This window comes from Bombina bombina, chromosome 8 (assembly GCF_027579735.1).
Source record: "Bombina bombina isolate aBomBom1 chromosome 8, aBomBom1.pri, whole genome shotgun sequence".
In the NCBI taxonomy this organism is placed as follows: domain Eukaryota; kingdom Metazoa; phylum Chordata; class Amphibia; order Anura; family Bombinatoridae; genus Bombina; species Bombina bombina.
This window is the reverse complement of record NC_069506.1, coordinates 15725763-15753176: the sequence shown is the minus strand read 5'-3', so window position 1 is coordinate 15753176 and position 27414 is coordinate 15725763.

Sequence of the window (27414 nt, the reverse complement as noted above, 5' to 3'; positions counted from 1 at the left end):
AGGGTGTGTGAGTTTGTCCTCCCTGCGGATAATATTAAATCAGAGGTGACAGGTGAAAGGTTCCCCATACAAACATGTCTAAAGTGCACCTCCACATATGTGGTCTATGTCCTCAGTTGTACCCAATGTCATCTACAGTACGTGGGACTTACTACAACAGAGGTTAAGGTGCGCATACGTAATCATCTGTCAACTATACAGGCAGGTACGGCATCCACACCTTTGGTGCAGCATTTTGCTAAATACCATCGTAGCAGTGTCAATACACTGAAATGGCAGGCTATTGAAAGAGTTACCTGTCCACCAAGGGGAGGGGACAGGGATAGGTTGCTGCAGAAGAGGGAAATGTTTTGGATCTTCAGACTCCAGACCCGTGTACCCACTGGCCTGAACTCCGAGTATGATCTAATTAATTATTGGCAATGAGAGAGATTTTTTGCCATGGGTTACGTTCCCTTTTCTGCGGCACCAATTTCTCTCCCCCTATTATTATTGTTATTATAACAACAAAGCAACAATATAATGGTTTATTATATTGTAGAGTAAATATAATATGATGTAATGGAATTTATTGTATCCATTGCCGTGCATTTCTGCAATATTGACATTTTTTATGCCTCCGCTGAATCGTTCTCTTAATATATAGAACTTTTCTTTCCTACATTTCCCCTTGGGGGCTAGGTATTCACTAGCCCTACCGTTGAATACTCCACAAGGAGAATATCACTCAGACGGCAATACAGGGGTTATTTGGTGACAAACGAATCTTGTTTACATTCCTAAATTAAAATAGAATAGTGCTTAGGTAATACATAATACATCATTCAGCCACTTGAATAAGTGTTCTAAATATTATGTTCCCTCTTTTCTAGTTTATTTTAGATTAATAGTATTATTTTTATTCCCCATCCAATAGCATGTCTTTGATTACAATAACATGACAGATTAGGAAACTTTTACTATTCATTTTTGATTACATTAAATCTTTGTTGGTTTTGTAATGCTTTTTGCCACCATTGAAACAGAAACAGTGTAACTGTTTAGAGCTTATGATTATATAAAGTTATGTATTTTCTTTAGCAACTCTACATGTGTATCGCTACATATTGTACTATATTTCAAATGTTACACAATTTAGTTGGTAGGTAGTTGCTCTCTATGGTGTGCATTTTTAGCGGTTTAGTCCATAGTTAGATTTATTGTTTAAATCCTTTTGATTAGTTTTCATTAGATAATTCTGCTGTCATATATGTTTTTGTGTATATTCATTCATGTTATTAGTAGGTTTTCTAGTGACAGGCTATTTGTAATAAGAAAACTGTGAATTGAAATATAACATTTCTTTGTAAAAGTACTTAAAGAGTTAAATTAGCATCACAATGTGAGATTTTGTTTTTACCCAATCAGGGTTATCCTGGTGCTTTTTAAGGTACACAGGTGCTAAGTCCATTAGCTATGATTACGGCCCCTGGCCGAAACATGTTAGCGGACTAATGTTGTGCATGCATTTGTGCCATTTCATGGAGTGTTTTTATCCTATATTTCAATAAAGACTATTTGCTTTTAAGACCGCTGCTTGCAACTTTTTTCTACTTTACTACAATTACTCCGGGCAGCAGCAGCAGGTCTGGGACTTTAAGCTCCGAAGCCGGTTCATGGGAACTCTGTTTTCGATAGCCGATTAGGATCAGCGTATGGATTCGAAACGCTGAAGCACGCACGACACGCCCCCTCCTGCATAGTAGGACGCCTCTTTGAAGTTTTGCCGAGGAGACTATCGAGTGCACACATGTGAATTCCGGAGGTAAACTAGAGACTGAGCTATTTTGGGGTCAGCGGTCCAGAGGAGCGGTGAGTAAAGGCGCTTACGCCGTCTGGGATAACTGGTCCTGGTCTTCACTCTTTATGTTCGAAATTTGAAGGTACCGCATACTCTGTTTCTGACCGCTTTTTTGTACCCCCTAAGCCTCCGGTTTTCTGAAGCACACTCTGTCTCTGATATGTCTATTGATATCTACATAGGCGTTTATAGGGGGCCAGCCGGGCTGTTTTAAGAGGTTCAAAGCAATTTATATACACATATATTCTCTAAAGGTTTATTGCTTTGATACAGAGAACGTATATTTACCGGACTTTGTTTTTGTCTGCAAGACAACTAATTTGGAAAGGGCAGTAACAGTGACTTTTACCTTTGGCTTGTTTATTTAGGTGCTTAGCCTGGTTGCACCTTTCTGTTTCTGTCCAATTTACAGAGCTGTCCTTTCTCTCCATGGAGGTCACTAATTTTTATTCATTGTTGCCTGTCACGGAAAGGGACTATCCTACACTAGAAATTGAGAGGATCTTTTCTACTGATAAATCCAATTATTCATTGTCCACCTTATTTGAAGATATGGAAAAGCTTTTGATAAGGGAACACAAACTACAGTGGGACATTTGGACTTTGGAAACATACATTAAACTTAAAATTATACCACGTGGTCTGAGATTGAATAAATTTCCCACGTTTGATGTCACTGATGTAGATTTTATTAGTACATGGAATGATATTTTGTCTGATTGTTCTACACGCCTAATGCTATTATTAATTTCATATAAATCAAATGTTCTGAAAGCTATTAGAGGAGAGATAGAGCTCTTACAGACAGAAATGAACTCAAGACAGCTGGAGACTAGCTTCGCCAAATTTGATGGTATTCTTAAAATAACAGTTGCACAGGTGAAAAAAGCAGTCCTTGAAACTAAACAAACTAAATTTATAAGGGATCAGACAGACTATAATAGCAACACTGTATATACATGGAAAAAGGCAGACAATAGATCAAGAAGACAATCTAGAGGTAGATCCAGAAATAGACGGAACGGTAGTAGGAATAGAAACACTAATAATGATCAAGGGGCTGTACACAATACAGAAACCAAGAGAGTGACATATTCTGACACTGACTTTGAGTCAGGGGATGATAATGGGGCTTCGAGTGGTGATGAACCACCAAGAAGCATACTTTAAAAATACCAAACAAAATTCATCACAACAGGCAGTCTGCGAGGCTACTGGCTCTGGTCACCATCAGATACAAGCAGTGACACCTAAGACTAAATTTGCTGAACCTAAAGGTTCCTCTACAAAGTATGTTGATAACAGTACAACAGTACCACAAACAGTTATATCTGATGATGATCAACGCCAGATAGAGCAGGTTTTTCGTCTTCCTCCACAGCGCACAGGGATAGGACAAACAGGTCAGGACCACTACCAATTGAGAGGTCAAAGAGGCAGGAAGAAATACAAATAACTAATGTAAATAATGTGATAAATTTATCAGGATTCACTTTAACAGACCCACAAATCTCTCTACTTAGTCATGGCTTGAATTTTGCTCCTACTAATCATTTCAATGTATTTAACACTATTCTTGATGTGAATAAACTTATACGTAATATGACTCTTCAGAGGCATTTTTTCACAGAATCCCAACAGTCCACACAAGGGGATAGCCTTAATTCCCAGTCAATGCAACTTACACATACCCCTAAGCTAAATAGGTTTAATTTTGGTGAAACATGTGATTTAATCAATTTGGAGAGTTTGTCACACGACTCTTTATCACTAACCAATAAACAAAGTATTAATGCTGTTAGTGGTTTTCAAAACAAATCGGAATTTTACCCCATTCACAATAGAGGTTCCACCCTAGAAACTTTCTTTAAGCGAGTGGAACGAGACTTGATTAAACTCAAAGATTCAGTTGCCTACCAGACCCCCAATTTGTCTAGGTCTGAGAGAGTGGCTCTTAAGGAGCTCCAAGAGAACAAAAACATTGTTATACGCTCAGCCGATAAGGGGGGCTCTGTCGTGGTTTTGAACAAGACTGACTATGTAAATGAGGCACTACGCCAGCTTAACAATGTAGAGGATTATATCCCCCTTGACAGGGATCCTACCACTACATTTAAGAAAGATCTATTGGACATTTTGGACGATGGGCTGGAGGAAGGGCACTACGATCAAAAAACCTTTGAATTTCTAGTGGTGGATCATCCAGTTGTGCCCATTTTCCATCATTTGCCCAAAGTCCATAAGTCCCTGACAGAAGTCAGGGGTCGTCCAATAGTGAGTGGTATTAATTCTCTGTTGGAACATGTGTCACAATGGGTTGATAGTATTCTACAACCACTTGTTAAGAACCTACATAGTTACATCCAGGATACGAAGGATGTAATAATGATTCTGGACAAACTTAAGTGGAACAGTGCTTGCTATAAATGGGCAACTATTGATGTAGTAGCATTGTACTCCTCGATCCCTCATGAGGAGGGCCTTACAGCGGTTGGTTTTTTTCTGGAACATTATTCTGATTTTTCAGAGGACTTTCGGTGCTTCATACTCAGAGTATTAAAGTTTTTGCTAACTCACAATTATTTTTCTTTTGAGGACAGGTTCTATCTCCAGAGACGTGGGACAGCTATGGGGGCCAAGTTTGCCCCCTCCTATGCCAACCTCTTTATGGGTTGGTGGGAGCTGTCCCACGTCTTTGGAGATGGAAATTCCTACAGACATCTAATTTGTTTTTATGTTCGCTTTATTGATGATCTCCTTCTTGTATGGAAGGGGAGCACAATGCAGTTCACATCTTTTGTGGCATATTTGAATTCCAATAATATTGGAATTAAGTTTACCTATGAACTGAGTGAAAATAAAATAAACTTTTTGGACATCACTATTAAGGGTATGGATGATGGAAGGGTGATTACTGAGATTTTTAGGAAACCCATAGCAGGAAATACACTCCTCCATGCGAGTAGTTGTCACCCAAGACACGTACCCTATGCGGTAGCCAAGGGACAGTTCACTAGGGTCAAGCGCAACTGCACACTACCTGATAAATATACAGAACAATCTAAAGATTTGACAAACAGATTAAAGAGTAGAGGGTATAGTTCCCATGTCATCAAAAAAGCAAGAAATCAGGTTGATGCGCTTGATAGGAAGCAAACTTTGGATACAAAAAGTAATGCTCTCAGTCTATCTGAGGAACATCACAAAGGAGTAACCTTTGTTACAGAATACAGTCAGGAATATCATGACATTTGCAGAATAGTGAAAAAACACTTCTCTTTTCTTGCTGCAGATGACAAATTGGAGAACTGTGTCTCCAAGGGATTGCGGTGTTCCTATAGGAAAACAAGCACTTTAGGTAACATGTTGTCACCATCAGTCTTACCCAAAACCGATACACGACAGAGCTCCTGGCTTACACATAGGGGCATTTTCAAATGTCACAACAAATGTAGGGTGTGTGAGTTTGTCCTCCCTGCGGATAATATTAAATCAGAGGTGACAGGTGAAAGGTTCCCCATACAAACATGTCTAAAGTGCACCTCCACATATGTGGTCTATGTCCTCAGTTGTACCCAATGTCATCTACAGTACGTGGGACTTACTACAACAGAGGTTAAGGTGCGCATACGTAATCATCTGTCAACTATACAGGCAGGTACGGCATCCACACCTTTGGTGCAGCATTTTGCTAAATACCATCGTAGCAGTGTCAATACACTGAAATGGCAGGCTATTGAAAGAGTTACCTGTCCACCAAGGGGAGGGGACAGGGATAGGTTGCTGCAGAAGAGGGAAATGTTTTGGATCTTCAGACTCCAGACCCGTGTACCCACTGGCCTGAACTCCGAGTATGATCTAATTAATTATTGGCAATGAGAGAGATTTTTTGCCATGGGTTACGTTCCCTTTTCTGCGGCACCAATTTCTCTCCCCCTATTATTATTGTTATTATAACAACAAAGCAACAATATAATGGTTTATTATATTGTAGAGTAAATATAATATGATGTAATGGAATTTATTGTATCCATTGCCGTGCATTTCTGCAATATTGACATTTTTTATGCCTCCGCTGAATCGTTCTCTTAATATATAGAACTTTTCTTTCCTACATTTCCCCTTGGGGGCTAGGTATTCACTAGCCCTACCGTTGAATACTCCACAAGGAGAATATCACTCAGACGGCAATACAGGGGTTATTTGGTGACAAACGAATCTTGTTTACATTCCTAAATTAAAATAGAATAGTGCTTAGGTAATACATAATACATCATCCAGCCACTTGAATAAGTGTTCTAAATATTATGTTCCCTCTTTTCTAGTTTATTTTAGATTAATAGTATTATTTTTATTCCCCATCCAATAGCATGTCTTTGATTACAATAACATGACAGATTAGGAAACTTTTACTATTCATTTTTGATTACATTAAATCTTTGTTGGTTTTGTAATGCTTTTTGCCACCATTGAAACAGAAACAGTGTAACTGTTTAGAGCTTATGATTATATAAAGTTATGTATTTTCTTTAGCAACTCTACATGTGTATCGCTACATATTGTACTATATTTCAAATGTTACACAATTTAGTTGGTAGGTAGTTGCTCTCTATGGTGTGCATTTTTAGCGGTTTAGTCCATAGTTAGATTTATTGTTTAAATCCTTTTGATTAGTTTTCATTAGATAATTCTGCTGTCATATATGTTTTTGTGTATATTCATTCATGTTATTAGTAGGTTTTCTAGTGACAGGCTATTTGTAATAAGAAAACTGTGAATTGAAATATAACATTTCTTTGTAAAAGTACTTAAAGAGTTAAATTAGCATCACAATGTGAGATTTTGTTTTTACCCAATCAGGGTTATCCTGGTGCTTTTTAAGGTACACAGGTGCTAAGTCCATTAGCTATGATTACGGCCCCTGGCCGAAACATGTTAGCGGACTAATGTTGTGCATGCATTTGTGCCATTTCATGGAGTGTTTTTATCCTATATTTCAATAAAGACTATTTGCTTTTAAGACCGCTGCTTGCAACTTTTTTCTACTTTACTATATATATATATATATATATATATATATATATATATACACAGGTGGCCCTCGGTTTACAATGGTTCAATTTGCACCGTTTCAGAATAACAACCTTTTTTTCAGTCATGTGACTGCTATTGAAAAGCATTGAGAAACAGTGCATTGATTAAAATAGCCAGTAGGTGGAGCTGTCCGCTTGTGTTGCAGCAAATATATACAAGCCAAGCAAGCTGCAATGAATCAGTTTAACCAGACACGAGCTATCGAGCAGCTTGCAAAGGAACAAGATCTTCCTGTCTATAAATCAGTCCAGATTGGAATGCATAGAAAGAACTGTTTTCAGAAAAATGCAAGTAAAGTCTGTGTTGTGTGATTATTTTATTAGGTTTATAATGCTGTTTAGCAAATGTTTTTGTTCATTTAACTTAGCTTAATTATATATTCTGTGTTGTGTGTCTATTTTATTAAGTTTATAATGCTTTTTAGCATTTAAAGTCTTCATTTCATAGCTTTAAACATAATGTATTAGGTGTTAATTATGCCAATTTTGAGAGGGTCCTGGAACCTAACTCCCTCACTTCCCATTGACTTACATTATAAACTGGGTTTCAATTTACAACGGTTTTGATTTACAACCATTCCTTCTGGAACCTAACCCTGGCGTAAACTGAGGGCTACCTGTATATACAAACACATAGATAAATAGATAGATTTTACTTATACATATATATATATATATATATATATATATATATATATATATATATATATATATTTATTTAAAGGGACATGAAACCCAATTTTTTAATTTCATGATTCAGATAGAGAATACAACTTTAAACACCTTTCCGGTTACTTATAATTTGCTTCGTTCTTTTAGTATTCTTTGTTAAAGGAGCAACAATGCACTACTTGGAGCTAAATGAATGCATTATTTGAGCCAATAATATGGCTCAGCAGCTCCTGAACCTACCTAGGTATTCTGTTCAACAAATGATATCGAGAGAAGAAAACAAATTACATAATAGAAGTAAATTAGAAATTTGTTTAACATCACATGCTCTTTCCGAGTCATTAAAGAAATAAAAATGGGTTTCATATCCCTTTAAGAATAAATAGAACATTCTTTTATATAAAGAACACTGGAATGTGAATTATTCAAAATGTATGTTGGGTTTGGCGCTCTTGAACAAACTAGGTTGGGTTGGAGGCTGCCAAATACACATTTTAGTTTTATAGGCTCTGTTTAAAGGGCAGTAATTGTTATTTACCAATAGTGTGATTGTGTAATTTCACTACTATTTTCTTGTTACATCCGTGTCTAGGTTGCAGAATTCCAATATTTTCAGTTATTATTAATCCCCAAATGATATATTCCATTGTAGTGGTGGTGACCCCTCAAGTCAAACTACAGGACCAATCACCTGAACCCTAGTATATAGCGGGCAAGCGCCTCTGTGTGAACAAACCTCTGGCACACAGAAATGTTTGTGGTTTACAGTAAACAGCAACAGGCACCAACTTGAGACGGGCGAAGGCGATATGGTTTCTGAGCCGCCATATTTCCAGCTAAATATAGCTTAAAGGGACACTGAACCCAATTTTTTTCTTTCATGACTCAGATAGATCAGCAATTTTAAGCAACTTTCTAATTTACTCCTATTAACAATTTTTCTTTGCTCTCTTGGTATCTTTATCTGAAAAGAATGCATCTAAGCTTTTTTTTTTTAGGTTCAGACCTCTGGACAGCACTTTTTTAATTGGTGGATGAATTTATCCACCAATCAGCAAGGACAACCCAGGTTGTTCACCAAAAATGGTCCGGCATCTAAACTTACATTCTTGCATTTCAAATAAAGATACCAAGAGAATGAAGAACATTTGATAATAGGAGTAAATTAGAAAGTTGCTTAAAATGTTGTGCTCTATCTAAATCACAAAATAAAAAATTGTGTTCAGTGTCCCTTTAAAAAATAGCTTGAGCTGAGGGTAGGGTTGCCACCTCGGCCATATTTTCCTGGACACTTATGAGTTATACATGCGGCAGGGTGTGCAGAGGGGAACATGAATAGTGCTGTTCAGTGTCACTATATTTGTGCTTTCCAGGGTTGAAATTCCTGTTTCTACCTGCACACCCTGCAGTATGTGTAACGCATAAGTGTCCATGGCCGAGGTGGCAACCCTAGCTGAGGGCTGACCACAGCTACTTTCAAAAATTGCATTTGGAAATTAAAAAGAACTAGAAAATCTGCAATAGTGACTCAGATGAAACAAATAAAGGGAAGTACATTGCACAATTACAATGGTTTAATAAATATGTGTTCTGTCCCTTTAACAGTTAATCAGCAATGCTTTGCTAATGCTTCAGAGATTTACTGTCTACACTTAGAATCCAATCATATTTCCTACATGGCAGTTTAGTTCCTAGATGTTTTGTTACATGGTCAATAATGAATGATATGTTTCACCCAGAAGTAGCCCTCGTACTTGCACGTACAGGGAGTGCAGAATTATTAGGCAAGTTGTATTTTTGAGGATTCATTTTATTATTGAACAACAACCATGTTCTCAATGAACCCAAAAAACTCATTAATATCAAAGCTGAATAGTTTTGGAAGTAGTTTTTAGTTTGTTTTTAGTTATAGCTATTTTAGGGGGATATCTGTGTGTGCAGGTGACTATTACTGTGCATAATTATTAGGCAACTTAACAAAAAACAAATATATACCCATTTCAATTATTTATTTTTACCAGTGAAACCAATATAACATCTCAACATTCACAAATATACATTTCTGACATTCAAAAACAAAACAAAAACAAATCAGTGACCAATATAGCCACCTTTCTTTGCAAGGACACTCAAAAGCCTGCCATCCATGGATTCTGTCAGTGTTTTGATCTGTTCACCATCAACATTGCATGCAGCAGCAACCACAGCCTCCCAGACACTGTTCAGAGAAGTGTACTGTTTTCCCTCCTTGTAAATCTCACATTTGATGATGGACCACAGGTTCTCAAAGGGGTTCAGATCAGGTGAACAAGGAGGCCATGTCATTAGATTTTCTTCTTTTATACCCTTTCTTGCCAGCCACGCTGTGGAGTACTTGGACGCGTGTGATGGAGCATTGTCCTGCATGAAAATCATGTTTTTCTTGAAGGATGCAGACTTCTTCCTGTACCACTGCTTGAAGAAGGTGTCTTCCAGAAACTGGCAGTAGGACTGGGAGTTGAGCTTGACTCCATCCTCAACACGAAAAGGCCCCACAAGCTCATCTTTGATGATACCAGCCCAAACCAGTACTCCACCTCCACCTTGCTGGCGTCTGAGTCGGACTGGAGCTCTCTGCCCTTTACCAATCCAGCCACTGGCCCATCCATCTGGCCCATCAAGACTCACTCTCATTTCATCAGTTCATAAAACCTTAGAAAAATCAGTCTTGAGATATTTCTTGGCCCAGTCTTGACGTTTCAGCTTGTGTGTCTTGTTCAGTGGAAGTCATCTTTCAGCCTTTCTTACTTTGGCCATGTCTCTGAGTATTGCACACCTTGTGCTTTTGGGCACTCCAGTGATGTTGCAGCTCTGAAATATGGCCAAACTGGTGGCAAGTGGCATCTTGGCAGCTGCACGCTTGACTTTTCTCAGTTCATGGGCAGTTATTTTGCGCCTTGGTTTTTCCACACGCTTCTTGCGACCCTGCTGACTATTTTGAAGGAAACGCTTGATTGTTCGATGATCACGCTTCAGAAGCTTTGCAATTTTAAGAGTGCTGCATCCCTCTGCAAGATATCTCACTATTTTTGACTTTGAGCCTGTCAAGTCCTTCTTTTGACCCATTTTGCCAAAGGAAAGGAAGTTGCCTAATAATTATGCACACCTGATATAGGGTGTTGATGTCATTAGACCACACCCCTTCTCATTACAGAGATGCACATCACCTAATATGCTTAATTGGTAGTAGGCTTTCGAGCCTATACAGCTTGGAGTAAGACAACATGCATAAAGAGGATGATGTGGTCAAAATACTCATTTGCCTAATAATTCTGCACTCCCTGTAATTCCGATGTAGTTATAGAGTGTTATATGACATCTAATTAGTTTAGATTTTGTCTCATTTGTCACAAAATACATTTCTAGAGTTCATTATAAGCTTTGGATTCAAAATTTAATTGCACATAGATGAATTACATATTTGAATAGAAACACATTTGCAATATACCTGTATTGGCTAAATTGCTTCTAGTATAAGTTATCACTGATTTAGTGTTAGCATTTGTCTCTGCACGTGCATGTGAAGCATAGCTAGATACTCTCAGTGCACCAGCATTTTAAATACTGCTGGGGCCTGTACAATGTCAGTAATTAACAAATTGAGTCATTACCAGATGGTACAGGCACCTTAGGCTCTCTGAGCAAGTGCTGTGTTTAAGTGCACGGTGCATACTTAAATACACTTTTGAAATGGCTATAGCTTTTATTAGAATTTTTTTTTTAATACATGTAAATTACAAAATTGCTTCTATTCAAAACTGAAATGCATCCATGTGGATTTTAATTTTGGCTTGAATATCCCTTTAAAGCAGGGGTCAGCAACTTTGGGCCCCCAGATGTTTTGGAACTACATTTCCCATAATGCTGTCTGAACATCATGGGAAATGTAGTTCCAAAACATCTGGGGGCCCAAGGCTGCTGACCCCTGCTTTAAAGGACCATTAAATATGGTAGCAGTACAGTATACAGTAGCATAATATATATGTGCATTATATAAAGACAAGGCAATAACAATACAATGTCTTTCCATTTGCTAGTATCATGTGACAGACACAAGCCAATCACAGTCTCATATATGTATACACTGTGATTTTTTTGCACATGCTCAGTAGGAGCTGGTGTTTCAGAAAGTGTGTGTATAAAAAAGACTGTGCACAATTTCAAGGGACAATAAAGTAAAAAAAATCATAATTCACATAGAACATACAATTTTAAACAACTTTTCAGTTTATTTCTGTTATCTAATTTGCTTTGTTCTCTTGGTATCCTTTGTTGAAAAGAATACATAGGTAGGCTCAGGAGCAACAATGTACTATTGGAACTAGCTGCTTATTGGTGGCTGCACATATATGCATTTTTTCATTTGCTCACCTGATGTGCTCAGCTAGCTCACAGTAGTGCTTTGCTGATTCTTCCGCAAATGATACCAAGAGAAGGAAGCAAATTAGATAATAGAGATAATTTGGAAAGTTGTTGTATTCTCTGTCTGAATCATGAAAGAAAAATGTGGGTTTCAGTCCCTTTAATAATGGAAGGAAATTGTAAAGTCTCTTAACCCCTTCCCATCATTAGGACGTTCCATGTCGTCCTAACTGAATTGGGTTTTAGGACCATTAGGACGGCATGGACCACCCTGTCCTGAAACAAGAGCCGCTTCGTATATGAGATCGTGGGCTGAGTGGTGTGCCTGGCATCATAAGCACTCCCCCAACCCAATTACATCATTGAAATCACGCGATTGCATGAACGATTGCGTGATTTCATTATTTACTGACTTGTGCAGTAAGCGTTAATACTGATGCTCTATCTAAATCATGAACTTTTCATTTTGACTACTGCCCCTTTAATATCTTACTATGTCAGTTTAAAAAAGTTATGTATTTAACCAGATACACGCTCATAAAGTGGTTAATGTAGTAAAGTGCCAGTAAATACATAAGAACTGCATGATAACAAGAAAACACAATAGTGCTTAGTCTGAACTTCAAATGAGTTTGAGATTATTTTCCTGACAAATTTCAAAGTTCTGTCTATTTCCACTCCCCCTGTACCATGTGACAGCCATCAGCCAATCACAAATGCATGTAGATATATTCTGTGAATTCTTGCACATGCTCAGTAGGAGCTGGTGACTCAAAAAGTGTAAATATTAAAAGACTGGGCACATTTTGTTAAGTGAAGTAAATTAGAAAATTGTTTAAATGTGCTGCTCTATGTGAATCATGAAAGTGTAATTTGACTTGAGTGTCCCTTTAAGGAGGGGCTGTTGTTAATCTCTTTCTACTAATAGAGATGTTGCAGATGTCCTTATCGAGTGACTATCAGTAGAAAGTACACACCTGATACCGCTTTATTTGTTTCATTTGTTTTAATAAAGATCTTTTTAGTCAAAATTATTTTATCATATTTAAATGTTGCTTTTTAAAATGAATGATTGAAAATTGTAAATAAAGGATTACCTTTTAATGGTCAAAATGATGGTGGCTATAATTCAATTTAATATGTAAACTTTAGCATTTCCTGATTCACTTATTAGATAAACGTCTTTACAATAGCAATGATAAGACTGCACCTGTGAAATTATTTGCCTGTACATACACTGGCAGTCTTTTACAGCTAAAACTGGGATAGATGTTTGTAATAATTTGACCCTAATCTAACACAAATACAGTTTTATTAAAAGGAAATGTAACTCTAATTTTCATATTATTGCATAGTCATTTTAGGTTACAGTACATTTAAAGGAGCATTACATAATCAACATATTCATAATAAAAAAGACAATGCAATAGAACAATAATAGAATAAAAAAAATGTCCTTGGATTTCCCTGCCCTCTGTATCATGTGACAGCCATCAGCAAATCACAGATGCATATATGTATATACTGTAAACTCTTGGACACGCTCAGTAAGATTGGGTTTCTCAGAAACTGTATGTATAAAGGATACTAGTGATAAAGGTAGTAGATTAATTTCAAAGTTTTTTGTTTTTTTAATTGCATAATCAAAATCTGGAAAGAATAATTTTACTGTCCTTTAAATAAAACATTTTTTGTATATATTATACATTATTATTATAAGGTATTTGTAGAGCGCCAACAGATTCCGCAGCACTAAACATAGTTCTGAAATGGCTCACTCTCTGTAAATGACAGAGGAATTTTTTTATTAATTAATCTATAAAATGATATTTTCAGGTTCAAAAACAAGTTTATATTTGGCATTTCAGGGTTAAAAATATGTGTACATCTCAGTCTAGTGTCAAGTGTTAAGTTTTATGTGGTGTCTCATATATAAAAGCCAAAAAATACAGTTTTATATTAATACTCCATTTGCCTGATACACAGTGCTATAAAAAACAAAAATAATTATGGGCTAGATTACAAGTGGAGAACAAAAATAATGCTTTTGCGAGGGCGATATTTGCTCTCCACTCAGTAATACCAATGCACGCAAATGTGCGCTGGTATTACAAGTTAGGTGCAATGCGAACACTTCCATAGGCTCCAATGGGAGCCTCGTTTTCAGTGACACGTCATGAAAACCTAGCGTAGTGAAAGGGGTAAGTCACGCAGCGATGGACAGCAAATTTAAACATATACATATATGAATATATACTTATATATTTATGTGTATATACACATAATATATAGGTTTATAAGCATATACATATATTTATAGAGAACAGACAGTTCCCCATAGACCACAATGTAAAGGCACTTTTCTCTACTTGTTATCCAGTCCTTAATCTTTTAACAACTTTAAAAGTTTATCTTGGTATGCTCAGGAGCGTGCACGCGTCTAGAACTATATGTATGACATTGTTGAAAACGTTATACAGTGCCTACATTTTAACATACCCTTATTAAATAACGGCTAGATTACGAGTTTTTGCGGTAACAGGGGTGCGGTACTAACTTGCACGTTATTGTCACCGCTCACTTACCTGCAGCACTGGTATTACGGGTTTTTCTAAACCCGGCATTAAAAGACAAGAAGTGAGCGTAGAGCAAACTTGTGCTCCATACCGCACTCCAATACCAGCGCTGCTTAAGTCAGCGGTAAGCTGGTTGTACGTGCTTGTGCACGATTTCCCCATAGACATCAATGGGGAGAGCCGGCTGAAAAAAAGCCTAACACCAGCAATAAAGCAGTGTAAAGCTCCGTAACGCAGCTTCATTGATTCCTATGGGGAAACAAAATTTATGTTTACACCTAACACCCTAAGATGAACCCGAGTCTAAACAGCCCTAATCTTACACTTATTAACCCCTAATCTATCTCCCCCGACATCGCTGACACCTACATTATAATTATTAACCCCTAATCTGACACCCTGACACCTACATTATACTTATTAACCAATAATCTGCCGCTCCGGACATTGCCGCCATAATAATAAACATATTAACCCCTAAACCGCCGCACTCCCGCATCACACACATTAGTTAAATATTATTAACCCCTAATCTGCCGCCCATAACATTGACGCCACCTACCTACAATTATTAAATTAACCCCTAATCTGCTGCCCCCAACGTCGCCGCCACTATACTAAAGTTATTAACCCCTAAACCTAAGTCTAACCCTAACACCCACTAACTTAAATATAATTAAAATAAATCTTAAGAAAACCTACCATTAATAACTAAATAATTCCTATTTAAAACTAAATAGTTACCTGTAAAATAAACCCTAAACTAGCTACAATATAACTAATAGTTACATTGTATCTAGCTTAGGGTTTATTTTTACTTTACAGGCAAGTTTGTATTTATTTTAACTAGGCAGAATAGTTACTAAATAGTTATAACTACCTAGCTAAAATAAATACAAATTTACCTGTAAAATTAAACCTAACTTGTCTTACACTAAAACCTAACCTTATCTAAAATTACCAAAAATAAAAAAATCAGCCAATAGGATTTCAGTAGCTCTCATCCTATTGGCTGATTTGAATTTGAAGAATCAAATCAGCCAATAGGAATGCAAGGGACGCCATATTTAAATGCGTACCTTGAATTCTCTATTCAGTGTACGACGGAGATCGTACGAAGAGGATACTCCACGCTCCATGACTCGATGGGCAATGGTCCTGCTTCACGCTCATCTCCGTTCCACGCCGGCTTGGTTCTGGATGAAGAAGGAAGTGGTCCCCGCTTGGAAGAAGATGTTGGTCGCTTGGAAAAAGACTTCACTGCCTGGAACAGGACCTCTTGCTGAATGCCCTTTTAAGGGCAGTTAAAGAGCTGAATGCCCTTTTAAGGGCAATGCATATACAAAAGCCCCTTTAGGGGCAATGGGTAGGTTAGGATTTTTGTTGTTTGTTGGGTGGTGTGTTTTACTGTTAGAGGGGGGACTTAGTATTTTTTAAGGTACAAGAGCTGCTTAACTTAGGGCAATACCCTACAAAAGGCCCTTTAAGGGTTTTTATTTGGGGGGGGGGCACTTTTATTTTAATAGGGATTAGGTTTAATTTTTTTATTTTGGCTAATTTGGTTTATTATTTTATGTGATGTTAGACTTTTTTATTTTATTTATCTTCCTTTTTTAAGTTAGCTTTTTTATTTTAATTGTAACAGTATTTTTTTTAATTTTTGGTAATTGGGGTTAATTTAGGGAGTGTTAGGTTAGGGGGCTTAGTAATCTAATTAGTTATTTGCGTTGTGGGGGTTTGGTGGATTAGGGGTTATTAGTTTTATTAGGTTTATTATGATGTTGGTTAATGGCGGATTAGGGGTTAATAGCTTTATTAGGTTTATTGCGATATGGGTTAATGGCGGATTGGGTTAATACATTTATTAGGTTTATTGCAATGTGGTTTAATGGCGGATTAGGGGTTAATACATTTATTAGGTTTATAGCGATGTGGAATAATGGCGGATTAGGGGTTAATATACTTTATTAGCTTTAGCGGTGGGGGATTGCGGTTGACAGGTATATAGATATTGCGCATGCATTAGTTGTTAGTTAATATTTTCAGGCAGTTACGGGATTTACGGTGCTCACATTTTCAACGTAAGGCTTGCTGCGCTTGCCTATGTGCGGCAAGGTGAAAATGGAGTAAAATCTCTCAATTTTCGCTGCGTAAGTCCTTGCGCTGAATATGTAATGGCAATTTGCGGTGGGGGATTGCGGTTGACAGGTATATAGATATTGCGCATGCATTAGGTGTTAGTTAATATTTTCAGGCAGTTACGGGATTTACGGTGCTCACATTTTCAGCGTAAGGCTTGCTGCGCTTGCCTATGTGCGGCAAGGTGAAAATGGAGTAAAATTTCTCAATTTTCGCTGCGTAAGTCCTTGCGCTGAATATGTAATGGCGATTTGCAAGGCGGTTCTATGTTAGTTTATGGGAGTAAAATTTGCGGGTGACTGGTGAAATATATGCGCCTCATTTAAATGCAGCGCCGTATATGTAATACCAACACCGCGTAAAAAACGGCGTCAGTGGTTTTTGCGGGCGACGCCGTATTTGTAATCTTGCCCCTTATATTAAAATCTCAATGTGTCCATACCGTGATCTACAAGCTTATTTACAATGGTTTTGATAAGATATTGCTAACAAGTGTTGTATAATATATTCACAGCATGCTGGTGCTTTTACTATCCCTTAGGGCACAGTTTGCGCTAGGATAAACACACTAATTGCTGCAAGCAGGTTTACTATGATACTAATCCACTGGCACTTAAAGATTTTAGTAAGTGAATCATGGATTGTGTAACTCTTTACTAAACATCTGACAAAACAGGCTCTACCGGTTATTTAAGAAAAATATTATTTAATGACACCTGTAATTTAAATTAGTTTATATTAAAACAGAGCTGCCTCTATAGGGTACATTTATGACTTTTTAGGCTATGCAGAACAAGCTTGCATGAGTGAGTCTGCAGCCATATATTTAAGAAGCTACCTCAGAGTTGGCGAGAAACTGTTACCCTGGCACTTGCTCGTTCAGGGAGACTGACATTCCCTGCAGGGGCAACACTGCACAAGAACCCTCTTGTGCAATGTTACATTTCCGATGCGATACAGCAACGTAAGTGGGGATTGAAGGTTCCCTACTTTTGAACCAGTCTGCCTGCAATAACGATAAATGTTGCCCTATGTCTCATTAAAGTTCATTATAAAAGAATTCAGCTGCCATGGAAAAAAGGTACAGTTTCCTATCCACATGTTCACTAAATTTCCATATGTCAAATATCACTGTTGTTTTATATCATTATTGCTTTTAGTTTTTAAGAGATCATTTATATTTAAACTAAATTTCAGGGACAATAAAATCTACCCATTAGATTAAAAGGAACATTAAACACTAGATGCTGGACATAATAATATTTTCAAAGCAAAGATTAGCCTGGAAATATGATGCAGATGTAATTAAAAAACTATTTAAAAAAAAATAGATAGATAGATAGATAGATAGATGTTAGATAGATGATAGATAAATACATGATATATAAATAGATAGAAAGATAGATAGATGATAGATAGATAGATAGATAGATAGATAAATACATGATATATAAATAGATAGAAAGATAGATAGATACAGGCCCGGACTGAACGTCGGGCATACCGGGCAAATGCCCTGTAGGCCATGCAGTAGTTTAGCCCCACCCACCGCGCGCGCATTATTTTATATTTATTATTTTATTACTTATTTATTGTGAATAATTATTATGTAATACCAGGCCCGGACTGAACTTTTGATCGGATCATTGATCTGAGAGAGCAGAGGTCAGGACTCAGAGCCAGAGGAGAGGACCTTTTTTGCTAGAAGGTTGGCCCATTGTTATTTCTCCGCGGCCATATTGGAGAGGACACGGTCACGTGCATGTCATGCGCCGGTGTCTTAAATTAAGATGTCTACCATAAGAATTTGACTACCGCGTCACTTCCGGTGACGTGTAGTCAGCTACTGGAGGGTTGTGGCACACTCTGCGCATGTTTAAGGCACAATAAACAGCACTCACTGGAGACCCAACCTGCTACAAACAGCTGTTTAAGGCAGAATAGGTGACAACTTACTTTAAGTTGTCTATCGCGTAGGAATTGCCACCTGATCTCTCTGTCCTTCTCTCCATAACACAGAATTTATTTTGCAATAATTTTGAAATAGTTTTTACTTGCTGTATTTAGTTCCTTTTTCGCCGTTCTATACCTTTATAGCAATATCTCAAATAAGCCAACGCTGTACCGTGCTGTATTTTTGTGTTTTCTGAATGATCCTTTCCTAAAGCCTCCAATATAATCCTCAGATGTTTTTACCTCGTTATGATATTACTGTTACTATACAACACACCTATTTGCTCTCACGGAACAACCACCAATCACATGGGGACTGTAACGGGAGTTTCGTTTCCAGGACTTGTTATAAGTACTTCAGTCTGAGCTAATTAGACATTGGTGGAAGCAAGAAGATAATTCATAACGAGGTAAAAACGTCTGAGGATTATATTGGAGGCTTTAGGAAATGATCATTCAGAAAACACAAAAATTCAGCACAGTACAGCGTTGACTAATTTGAGATATTGCTATAAAGGTATAGAACGGCGAAAAAGGAACTAAATACAGCAAGTAAAAACTATTTCAAAATTATTGCAAAATAAATTCTGTGTTATGGAGAGAAGGACAGAGAGATCAGGTGGCAATTCCTACGCGATAGACAACTTAAAGTAAGTTGTCACCTATTCTGCCTTAAACAGCTGTTTGTAGCAGGTTGGGTCTCCAGTGAGTGCTGTTTATTGTGCCTTAAACATGCGCAGAGTGTGCCACAACCCTCCAGCAGCTGACTACACGTCACCGGAAGTGAATACAGCAAGTAAAAACTATTTCAAAATTATTGCAAAATAAAATCTGTGTTATGGAGAGAAGGACAGAGCGATCAGGTGGCAATTCCTATGCGGTAGACAACTTACTTTAGAACACCGGTGTTCTAAAGTAAGTTGTCACCTATTCTGCCTTAAACAGCTGTTTGTAGGAGATTGGGCCTCTAGCGCATGAGCAGTGAGTGCCACAAACCTCCAGCAGCTGATTAAAGTCACCGGAAGTGACGCGGTAGTCACATTCCTACGCGGTAGACAACTAACTTTAGAACACCGGCGCCGCAACATTTCCTCTTGGTGGGGTGGGCGGGGAAAGAAACACAAGCTCAGGCGGCTGCAACAGCAGCAGAGAGACACACACTCGCACAGGTGAGGTTGAGTTTGTTAAAAAAAATATTGCATTGTTCTATCTAATTTTTATTAAGAGACAGCTAGATTACAAGTTTTGCGTTATGAGTGAAAAAGCTTCATAACAATGCTTTTTCCCTAACGCCGCTATTACAAGTCTTGTCAGAATAGCTGTACCGCACACCTTTTTGGCCACCACGCAACGTCAGTACCACACTTTTAAAAAAGTAATTTTTCAATGGGACTCCCATTGCGCCGTTATTACGAGTTTTGCTGTAAGGCCAAAAAGTGAGCGGTACAGCCTAAAATGACAAGATCCGTACCGCCATCTAAAGTCAGCAGTTATGAGTTTTACACTACAAAGCAGTAGCATAAAACTCATAACTAAAGTGTTAAAAAGTACACTAACACCCATAAACTACCTATTAACCCCTAAACCGAGGCCCTCCCGCATCGCAAATACTAAAATAACATTATTAACCCCTATTCCGCCGCTCCCCCGACATCGTCGACACTTTAATAAACCTATTAACCCCTAAACCGCCGACCTCCCGCATCGCAACCACTATATAAAGATTATTAACCCCTAATCTGCCGTCCGCCCACACCGCTGCATTAATAAACCTATTAACCACTAAACCTCTGGCCTCCCACATCACTACATAAATATATTAACCCCTAAACCTAATCCTAACCCCCCAACTTAAATATAATTAAAATAAATTTAAATTAAACTTAAAATTATTACCTAAATAATTCCTATTTAAAACTAAATACTTACCTATAAAATAAAACCTAAGCTAGCTACAAAATAAATAAAAGTTACATTGTAGCTAGCTTAGGTTTTATTTTTATTTCACAGGTAAGTTTGTATTTATTTTAACTAGGTAGACTAGTTAGTAAATAGTTATTAACTATTTACTAACTACCTAGCTAAAATAAATACAAATTTACCTGTAAAATAAAACCTAACCTGCCTTAAACTAAAACCTAATATTACAATAAAATAAAATAAATTAAATTAATAAAATACAAGTATCTACATTACAACAAAAAAATAAACATTAAATTACACAAAATAAAAAACAAAATTATCAAAAATAAAAATGAATTACTCCTAATCTAATAGCCCTATCAAAATAAAAAAGCACCCCCCCCCAAAATAAAAAAAACCCTAGCCTACACTAAACTACCAATGGCCCTAAAAAGGGCTTTTTGAAATCAGCTCTTTTACCTGTAAAAAAAAATACAAACAACCCCCCAACAGTAAAACCAACCACCCACACAACCAAACCCCCCAAATAAAATTCTACTTAAATAAACCTAAGCTAACCCAACTACTAAACCCTTAAAAAAAAAACTAACACTAACCCCTGACAATCCACTTACAGTTTTCGAAGACCGGACATCCATCCTCATCCAGGCAGCAGAAGTCTTCTTTCAAGCGGGCAGAAGTCTTCATCCAGACGGCATCTTCTATCTTTATCCATCCGGCGCGGAGCGGGTCCATCTTCATGACATCTGGCGCGGAGCATCCTCTTCTTCTGATGGTCGCTGAAGAATGAAGTTTCCCTTTAAGTGACGTTATCAAAGATGGCATCCCTTACATTCCGATTGGCTGATAGAATTCTATCAGCCAATAGGAATTAAATTGGAAAAAATCCTATTGGCTGTTGCAATCAGCCAATAGGATTGAGCTTGCATTTTATTGGCTGACTGGAATAGCCAATAGAATGCAAGCTCAAACCTATTGGCTGATTGCCACAGCCAATAGGATTTTTTTAACCTTTAATTCCTATTGGCTGATAGAATTCTATCAGCCAATTGGAATGCAAGAGACGCCATCTTGGGTGACGTCACTTAAAGGGAAACTTCATTCTTCAGCGACCATCGGAAGAAGAGGATGCTCCACGCCAGATGTCATGAAGATGGACCTGCTCCGCGCCGGATGGATGAAGATAGACGATCTCGTCTGGATGAAGACTTCTGCCAGCTTCGATGAGGACTTCTGCCTGCTTGGATGAAGACTTCTGTCGCCTGGATGAGGATGGATGTCCGGTCTTCAAAAACTGTAAGTGGATCGTCGGGGGTTAGTGTTAGGTTTGTTTAAGGATTTATTGGGTGGGTTTTATTTTTAGCTTAGGGTTTGGACAATGTAAAAGAGTTAAATGCACTTTTAAGGGCAATGCCCATCTAAATGCCTGTCAGGGTTTTTTTCAATGCTTTGTTTGCCATGTACTGCTGGCAGCCATTTTGTTTACCTTTTCTTGCTGAATCTGGTGCAGAGTGTGTGATGCTGCTTATTTCCTGCACGCCCTCTTATGGCCAGACTGTTGTACATCATCCGTGAGAGACAGGTTGCAGTCTAAGAATTGTGATGTCATCACTTATTATTTAAAGGGCCTCTGTTCAGTATGCTTTGCCCTTGCGTTGTCTCAGATCTTTTTGTGAATTCCTGTGTATTACCTGGCTGTCTGACGTCCCTCCTGGTTCCTGACTTGGCTCGTCTGACTACTTGCTTTGGCTCCTGACTCGGCTCGTCTGACTACAAGCTCTGGCTTTGACTCCTGGCTTGTTATTTGACTTGTGGACTTTTTATGGTTTTTTTGTTATTAATAAAGGTGTGATTATTTTTGCACTTCTCGTCTCAGTCTGATTCCTGGCACCCTGACATTACGCAAGGGCCATGAATCCTGATGGTGCTAATAATCCACCTTTACCTACCATGATTTCCAGGATGGATGAACAGGATCACCACTTGGATCAATTTGCACTAGCCCTGCAAACTCTGCTGACTCGGAAATGGTCGTATCCCAGTAAAGGGATAGAAAAGCGCGCTGATAATGGAAATATATACAAAAATTACAAAATGGTAATGTACTTGTGAGTCTGGTTAAACAAATCTACCATATCAGTTCTGGAAAGTGTCCATATAATAGTGGTAGATTAAAGGGATAGAAGTGTTGATCTGTTCTCCGATTACAGATAGTAGGGCACCCAGAACCTTTGAAAAGATTCTTGGAGCTGTTGCTAGGCCAAATGGAAGAGCAACAAATTGGTAATGCTTGTCTAGAAAAGAGAATCTCAGAAACTGATAGTGTTCTGGATGAATCGGAATATGAAGGTATGCATCCTGCAAGTCTATTGTGGACATATAATGTCCTTGCTGAACAAAAGGCAGAATAGTCCTTATAGTCACCATCTTGAAAGTTGGTACTCTTACATAACGATTCAAAATTTTCAGATCCAGAACTGGTCTGAACAAATTTTCTTTCTTTGGTACAATGAATAGGTTTGAATAAAACCCCAAACCTTGTTCCTGAGGAGGAACTTGCATGATTACCCCTGAAGACTCCAGGTCTGAAACACACTTCAGAAAAGCCTGAGCTTTTACTGGATTTACAGGAATGTGTGAGAGAAAAAATCTTCTCACATGAGGTCTTACTTTGAATCCTATTCGATACCCTTGAGAGACAATGCTCTGAATCCAATGATTTTGGAAAGATTTTATCCAAAAATCCTTGAAAAACCTTAATCTGCCCCTTACCAGCTGAGCTGGAATGAGGGCCGCACCTTCATGCAGACTTAGGGGCAGACTTTGGTTTCCTAAATGGCTTGGATTTATTCCAATTTGAGGAAGGCTTCCAACTGGAAGCAGATTCCTTGGGAGGAGGACTGAGTTTTTGTTCCTTATTCTGACGAAAGGAACGAAAACGGTTAAAAGCCTTAGATTTACCCTTAGGTATTTTATCCTGAGGCAAAAAAACTCCTTTTCCTCCAGTGATAGTTGAAATAATAGAATCAAACTGAGAACCAAATAAATTATTACCTTGGAAAGAAAGAGATAGTAATCTAGATTTAGATGTCATATCAGCATTCCAAGATTTAAGCCACAAAGCTCTTCTAGCTAATACATCTAAAGACATGGATCTAACATCAATTTTGATAATATCAAAAATGGCATCACAAATAAAATGATTAGCATGTTGCAGTAAGCGAACAATGCTAGATATGTCAGAATCCAATTCATGTTGCGCTAAATTTTCCAACCAGAAAGTTGATGCAGTCGCAACATCACCCAAAGAAATAGCAGGTCTGAGAAGATGACCTGAATATAAATAGGCCTTCCTTAGATAAGATTCACGCTTCCTATCTAAAGGATCCTTAAAGGAAGTGCTATCTTCCATAGGAATAGTGGTACGTTTAGCAAGAGTAGAAATAGCCCCATCAACTTTGGGGATCTTTTCCCAAAACTCTATAGATTTTGCTGGTAAAGGATACAATCTCTTAAACCTTGAAGAAGGAATAAAGGAAGTACCAGGCTTATTCCATTCCCTAGAAATCATATCAGAAATGGCCTCAGGAATGGGAAAAACACCTGGGGAAACCACAGGAGGTTTAAAAACAGCATTTAAACGATTATTAGACTGAATTGTGAGTGTGGTGAGGGGTGTATTTATAGGTATTTTGAGGTTTGGGAAACAGTGCCCGTCGACCTACCTGCCTAACCAAACCCAGCGCTTGGTCAAAAGACTGGTACTTCACAGAGCTGATTTCCGGGTCGATTGCATCATTCACAGATCTGCCTTTTGGATATGACAGATGCTGTATGAGGTGGATCTTCCCTTCCTCCTTCTTGGGCAGCACCCCCAATGGGGAGATGACCAGTGAAGGCAGCGGGGGTTCTGCAAAGGGACCCTGCTACACGACCCAGTGCTAACTCTTTAGCCAGCTTCTCCCTAACTATTGTTGGGAACTCATATGCGGACTTCAGATTGCGATGTGTTTGAGACCCCGCAACTGCCCCTGACGTAGAGATCCTAAAACCCTCTTGAATCCATCCCAGCAACAGATCAGTGGCCTCCCTATCAGGATAAGCTGCCAACCACGTCCTAATTGCGGTCATCTTCAGCAGAGTTGGCCCCCTTGTTGCTAGCGGGCCCTCACTGGGGGGCCTTACATGCTGTCCATCTTTGACACTCAACCCCGGCATGCTGGCCCCCGCAGTACATGCAGACATGACGAAAGGAGCACGATGCTCCTCTTTCACACTGCTTCTCATTGAATTTCCAACACTCCCTCCCCCGCCGTTTTGTGGGGGTCTGGGGCTTGGCCACTCCCACATTAAATACTGGGACCGGACAAGGGGCTTATTCGGGCCCAAGACCGGACCACAAGTCTATGTCCTTAGAGCCAAAAGTCAGCAGGGAGTTGCCCGTCTGACTTTTTTTGGTGGAACTCAGCGTCGTAATTGCGCCACACCCCCTCAATCACTTCCATATACTTGAACAGGCCCAGCGCTTGGCCTGGCCATTGTTCAATAATGCAGGAAGCGAAGACCCGGAAACAGCGCCGGCACTCGTCAAAGGTGTTCAGCCGTTTTACGTTGTTAGGCCCTGTGCCATCCTTGCTACGCTCCTTCGCTCTATAAGCTTCCCTGGATAACTCAAAAATATTGACAGATCTACCATCCCTAATCTTTTTGACCGTTTTTGGCTTTAAGTGAGAGTGCAATAAATGCACCTTGCAAAGAAATTTATCCCCTTGCACCACTGCATTACAGGCTGCGTGTGTGCTTTCAGGCAGACTCTGTGTGACAGGTGCTGCCGGAAACGCCACCCCAGACGTCTGAGCCGGCACCACCCTTAAACTTGACTCTGCAAACTGCAAAGTGAGGGGAAGCTGAAAGGACCCCCAGTCTGACCTATATATCCCATAATTGCCTTAAGCATGCAAAACATGTGCCTATGGCCTTAAGTGTTGAGTCCTAGTGCCCTCCCCATCTGTGTCTTTGTCTGAGCTAAAATCCTCAGAAAATGTATGTAGGTGAGTGTTATGCAGACTCTTACCGCCAGCTAGCACTCCCTTCAAGTTGCTGTTCTGCACCGACGAGGAAGAAGGGGCTCCCAAAGTGTTGGGGAACGATGCTGCATTGCTGTCCATCAGCTCAGCTCCACCATGCTGCGGCATCTGTCCCGGTAACACCTGAAAGGGAGATGAGAATGAAAGGGGAGTATCCAGGCCATGCACAGATCCACCTGAACCCCCCTCGCCCCTGTCCCATGGAGTTGATACCACAGCACCCACCTCTATCTCCATATCCCTTTTCTCTGCATCACCCTCCTGCACTAGCAAATGTAGGGTCTGATAATCCTGCACCTGCTCTGCCCTGGTTCTGCAAGCCCCTACCCACGGCTATCAGTCTGGCACGCTGGGATGAAGCCCTCATGCCCCTTGTACAACCCCCAGTGCCCGGTTGACCCATGTAGCAGGTCCGCAAGATTGCTCCCTGACTACCTGGTGGTCTAGTGTAAACCTCAGTGCCCCTGCTGTGGAACACCTCTTTATCGCAGCTGAAACAGACCGAACCCTTCTCAGCAAGACTGCAGAGCGTTGCGCAGTGGAGCCTCTAGGCCTGGACACTCCACGCTGACCTGCACCATCATCCGTTGCTGGCCTTTTCTGCATTCTTTCATGTCCACGTCCGGCCGCTCCAACCCCACACGCGTCACTTCCAGAAAGGATGTCATCTGCGCGGGATGCCAGGAGCGCTAAACTGGAAGTGGAGACGGAGCTCAATGCTATGTTATGGCCTACCGGACCAAGGCCCAGAGGATCAGACAGTTGGAAGGTGGATGGGTGGGTAGCCACCACATTTGAGGTGATTGGGTGGGTGGAGGCTGGTGTACTGCCACATGGGGGGTGGGGGAATGGGAAGAGGCCGCAAATGGCATCACCAAAGTGAAGGCCCTGAACAGGCCTACCACTGCTGCAGCCGCCTCCGCTGTCATCCCGGAGGATGTCAAAGCCCCTATGCCGACTGATAGCACCTGCTCTAGGATGGGAGGGGGCCTTTCCTGACTTACACCCTCTGATCCTTGATCCCCGAATTCTGAGAGGGAGGCTCCTCATCTGGGAACAATGACTGGGAAGGTGACAGGGAATCCTGGGTGACTTGGGATGGGGATGAAGTGGAAGTGGATGGGGACATGCCTGATGGAGGAATCACATCCTCATCAATACTCAGCAGCCTGTCCATGGGAAGGAGGATACGTAGCGTCCCTGAATCGCTTAAGCGCTGTCCTGGTCCTTCTGGCATGGTACATACTGCAAACCAGTGACTTTGAAAAAGCTACCACAGAAAACTGAGAAAACTTCCAGACTGTAGTCACCAGGAAAAAGAGGCAGAGCCCTGACTCCCTGGGCTTAAATCTGGTAAGCTAAAAACCACTAATAACTTTGTAACATAGTTGCTAACTTACCGCTAACCTAAACTTTAACTAATGTTCTCCTTTCCACTAGAAGGCCATACACTTAATACCATTAATAGAATCACCGTGTCTTAGCATTTACATCTAATAATTAACCATAAGATCATTAATAGAAGCACCGTGTCTTATCATTTACATCTAATAAATAACCATAAGGTCATTAATAGAAGCACAGTGTCTTATCATTTACATCTAATAAATAACAATCAGATCATTAATAGAAGCACTGTGTCTTATCATTTATATCTAATAAATAACCATAAGATCATTAATAGAAGCACTGTGTCTTATCATTTACATCTAATAAATAACCATAAGATC